The sequence below is a fragment of the Arachis hypogaea genome, chromosome 5 (assembly GCF_003086295.3).
Source record: "Arachis hypogaea cultivar Tifrunner chromosome 5, arahy.Tifrunner.gnm2.J5K5, whole genome shotgun sequence".
NCBI classification, from domain to species: domain Eukaryota; kingdom Viridiplantae; phylum Streptophyta; class Magnoliopsida; order Fabales; family Fabaceae; genus Arachis; species Arachis hypogaea.
In genome coordinates, this window is record NC_092040.1 from 81,757,673 (window position 1) to 81,762,845 (window position 5,173).

General features: G+C 41.6%; 1 non-coding gene across 1 annotated transcript; it reads right to left on the reverse strand.

Annotated features, from left to right (window-relative positions):
* Positions 1 to 547: 547 nt before the first annotated feature.
* LOC112804506 (small nucleolar RNA R71) lies at positions 548 to 651 on the reverse strand. The gene has a single exon (XR_003203119.1). It is a non-coding gene; the product is annotated as a small nucleolar RNA R71 (small nucleolar RNA).
* Between the last annotated feature and the right edge of the window lie 4,522 nt (positions 652 to 5,173).

The window sequence follows — 5,173 nt, forward strand, 5'->3', positions numbered from 1 at the left end:
TCTTCTCTTTCATATGAGCATGAACAAGGAAAAAGGCACTCTTGTTGAAGTTGATCCAGAACCTGAAAGGACTCTGAAGAGAAAATTAAGAGAAGCTAAGTTACAACAATCTAAAGGTAACCTTTCAGAAACATTAGAACAAGAGAAGGAGATGGCAGCCAAAAATAATAATAATGCAAGGAGAATGCTTGGTGACTTCACAAAGCCAACATCCAAATTTGATGGAAGAAGCATCTCCATTCCTACCATTGGAGCCAATAATTTTGAGCTGAAACCTCAGCTAGTTGCCTTAATGCAACAAAACTGCAAGTTTTATGGACTTCCATCTGAAGATCCTTACCAGTTTTTAACTGAGTTCTTGCAGATCTGTGAGACTGTAAAGACGAATGGAGTTGATCCTGAAGTCTACAGACTCATGCTTTTCCCCTTTGTTGTAAGAGACAGAGCTAGAATATGGTTGGATTCACAACCCAAGGATAGCCTGGACTCCTGGGATAAGCTGGTCACTGCCTTCTTGGATAAATTCTTTCCTCCTCAAAAGCTGAGCAAGCTGAGAGTAGATGTTCAAACCTTCAAACAAAAAGATGGTGAATCCCTCTATGAAGCTTGGGAAAGATACAAGCAGCTGACCAAAAGATGTCCATCTGACATGTTTTCAGAATGGACCATATTAGATATATTCTATTATGGCCTGTCTGAATTTTCGAAAATGTCATTGGACCATTCTGCAGATGGATCTATTCACCTAAAGAAAACGCCTGAAAAGGCTCAAGAACACATTGATATGGTTGCAAACAACCAATTCATGTACACTTCTGAGAGGAATTCCGTGAATAATGGGATACCTCAGAAGAAAAGAGTTCTTGAAATTGATGCTCTGAATGCCATATTGACTCAAAACAAAGTGTTGACTCAACAGGTCAACATGATCTCTCAAAATCTGAATGGATGGCAACATGCATCCAACAGTACTAAAAAGGCAGCTTCTGAAGAAGCTTATGATTCTGAGAATCCTGCCATGGCAGAGGTTAATTACATGGCTGAACCTTATGGAAACACCTATAACTCATCATGGAGAAATCATCCAAATTTCTCATGGAAGGATCAACAAAAGCCTCAACAAGGCTTTAGCAATGGTGGACGCAATAGGCTGAGCAATAACAAGCCTTTTCCATCATCTTCTCAGCAACAGACAGAGAATTTTGAACAAAACACTTCTAATTTAGCCAATCTAGTCTCTGATCTGTCAAAAGCCACTTTTAGTTTCATGAGTGAAACAAGATCCTCCATCAGAAATCTGGAGGCACAAGTGGGCCAGCTGAGTAAAAAAGTCAGTGAAACTCCTCCCAGTATTCTCCCAAGCAATATAGAAGAGAATCCAAAAGGAGAGTGCAAGGCCATTGATGTAATCAATATGGACGAATGCACAAGGGAGGAGGAGGATGAAAATCCTAGTGAGGAAGACCTCTTGGGACGTCCTTCAACCAAGAAGGAGTTTCCTATTAAGGATCCAAAGGAATCTGAGACTCATACAGAGACCATAGAGATTCTATTAAATCTCCTTCTGCCATTCATGAGCTCTGAAGACTATTCTTCCTCTGAAGAGGATGAAGATGTGACTGGAGAGCAAGTTGCTCAATATTTAGGAGCTATCATGAAGCTGAATGCCAAGTTGTTTGGTAATGAGACTTGGGAAAGTGAACTTCCCTTGCTCATTAATGAACTAGATACCTGGATTCAGCAAACTCTACCTCAAAAGAAACAAGATCCTGGCAAGTTCTTAATACCTTGTACCATAGGCACCATGACCTTTGAAAAAGCTCTATGTGATCTGGGGTCAGGGATAAATCTTATGCCACTCTCTGTAATGGAGAAGCTTGGGATCATTGAGGTATAACCTGCCTTGTTCTCATTACAATTGGCAGACAAGTCATTGAGACAAGCTTATGGAATAGTGGAGGACGTGTTAGTAAAGGTTGAAGGCCTTTATATCCCTGCTGATTTCATAATCTTAGACACTAGGAAGGAAGAGGATGAATGCATTATCCTTGGAAGACCTTTCCTAGCCACAGCAGGAGCTGTGATAGATGTCAACAGAGGTGAACTAGTCCTTCAATTGAATGGGGACTACCTTGTGTTTAAGGCACATGGCCATCCCTCTGTGACAAAAGAGAGTAAGCATGAAGAGCTTCTCTCAATTCAGAGTCAAGAAGAGCCCCCACAGTCAAACTCTAAGTTTGGTGTTGTGAGGCCACAACCAAACTATAAGTTTGGTATCAAGCTCCCATATCCAAACTCTAAGTTTGGTGTTGGGACTATACAACATTGACCTTATCACCTTTGTGGCTCCATGAGAGCCACTGTCAAGCTATTGACATTAAAGAAGCGCTTGTTGGGAGGCAACCCAATTTTATTTATCTAATTTTTATTTTATTGTTATTTTGTTTTTTATTAGGTACAAGATCATGTGGAGTCACGAAAAAAAATATAAAAATTAAAAACAGAATCAAAAATAGTAGAAGAAAAATCACACCCTGGAGGAAGCACAGGCTGGCGTTCAACACCAGTAAGGAGCATCTGGCTGGCATTCAACGCCAGAACAGAGCATGAATCTGGCGCTGAACGCCAGAAATAAGCAACATTCTGGCGCTGAGCGCCAGGAATGTGCCTAGAGGAAAAGCTGGCACTGAACGCCAGTAACAAGCATGAAACTGGCGTTCAACGCCAGAAACATGCTTTACATGGGCGTTGAACGCCCAGAACGTGCACGACTCGGCGTTTAAATGCCAGAATGGTGTGCAAAGGCGTTTTACATGCCTATTTGGTGCAGGGATGGAATTCCTTGACACCTCAGGATCTGTGGACCCCATAGGATCCCCACCTACTATATTCCCACCTTACCTCCTAATCCTATTTTACTCTTCCCCATGTCACACTTCCCAAAAACCCTTCACCAATCACCTCAATCTCTCTTCCCAATCACCTATTCACCCCTCACATCCATCCACTCTTCCCCATAAACCCCACCCACCTTCAAAATTCAAAAACATTTCCCACCCAATCCCACCCTAAATGGCCGAACCTACCCTCTCCCCTCTCCCTATATATACCCTTCCTTTCTACTTCATTTTCACACAACACAACCCCCTCTTCTTCACCTTGGCCGAACCTACACTTCCACTTCTCCTCCATATTCTCTTCTTCTTCTTCTTCTCTTCTTTCTTCTATTGCTCGAGGACGAGCAATACTTTAAGTTTGGTGTGGTCAAAGCATAATCTTTTTTGTTTTCCATTACCATCAATGGCACCTAAGGCCGGAGAATCCTCTAGAAAAGGAAAAGGGAAGACAAAAGCTTCCACCTCCGAGTCATGGGAGATGGAAAGATTCATCTCCAAGAGCCATCAAGACCACTTCTATGATGATGTGGCAAAGAAGAAGGTGATCCCTGAGGTCCCTTTCAAGCTCAAGAAAAATGAGTATCCGGAGATCCGACATGAAATCCGAAGAAGCGGTTGGGAAGTCCTAACCAACCCCATGCAACAAGTCAGAATCTTAATGGGTCAAGAGTTCTATGCCAATGCATGGATCACTAGGAACCATGATCAAAGTATGAACCCGAGTCCAAAGAATTATCTCACAATGGTTCGGGGGAAATACTTAGATTTTAGTCCAGAAAATGTGAGGTTGGCATTCCACTTGCCCATGATGCAAGAAGATGAACGCCCCTACACTAGAAGGGTCAACTTTAATCAAAGGTTGGACCAAGTCCTAATGGACATATGCGTGGAAGGAGCTCAATGGAAAAGAGACTCCAAAGGCAAGCCAGTTCAACTAAGAAGACTGGACCTCAAGCCTGTGGCTAGAGGATGGTTGGAGTTCATTCAACGCTCCATCATTTCCACTAGCAACCGATCTGAAGTTACTGTGGATCGGGCCATCATGATTCATAGCATCATGATTGGAGAGGAAGTAGAAGTTCATGAGGTCATCTCCAATGAAATCTACAAAATAGCCGACAAGCCCTCCACCATGGCAAGGCTAGCTTTTCCTCACCTTATTTGCCATCTATGTTACTCAGCTGGAGTTATCATAGAAGGAGACATCTCCATTGAAGAGGATAAGCCCATCACCAAGAAGAGGATGGAGCAAGCAAGAGAGACCTTTCACGGTTCTCAAGAGATGCATGAGGAAGCTCATCATCAAGAAATCCCTGAGATGCCTCAAGGGATGCACTTTCCTCCCAATAACTATTGGGAACAACTCAATACCTCCTTAGAAGATTTGAGCCACAATGTTGAACAATTAAGGGTGGAACATCATGAGCACTCCATCATTCTCCATGAAATAAGAGAAGATCAAAGAGCAATGAGGGAGGAGTAACAAAGGCAAGGAAGGGACATAGAAGAGCTTAAAGACATTGTTGGACCTTCAAGAAGAAGACGCCACTAAGGTGGATTCATTCCTTGTTCTTATTTCTTTCTATTTTTCGGTTTCTATGTTATGTTTATCTTCATGATCATTAGTATGTAGTAACCATGTCTTAAAGTTATGAATAATTCCATTAATCCTTCACCTTTCTTAAATGAAAAATGTTTTAATTCAAAAGAACAAGAAGTACATGAATTTCAAATTTATTCTTACGAAAAAAAATGGCGAAAAAAATATAGAAAGAAAGAAAGAAAAAGCAAGCAGAAAAAGCCAATAGCCCTTAAAACCAAAAGGCAAGGGTAAAAAGGATCCAAGGCTTTGAGCATCAATGGATAGGAGGGCCCAAGGAAATAAAATCCAGGCCTAAGCGGCTAAATCAAGCTGTCCCTAACCATGTGCTTGTGTCATGAAGGTCCAAGTGAAAAGCTTGAGACTGAATGGTTAAAGTCGTGATCCAAAGCAAAAAGAGTGTGCTTAAGAGCTCTGGACACCTCTAACTGGGGACTCTAGCAAAGCTGAGTCATAATCTGAAAAGGTTCACCCAGTCATGTGTCTGTGGCATTTATGTATCCGGTGGTAATACTAGAAAACAAAATGCTTAGGGCAACGGCCAAGACTTAGAAAAGTAGCTGTGTTCAAGAATCAACATACTTAACTAGGAGAATCAATAACACTATCCAAAATTCTAAGTTCCTAGAGAAGCCAATCATTCTAAACTTCAAAGAAAAAAATGAGATGCCAAAAC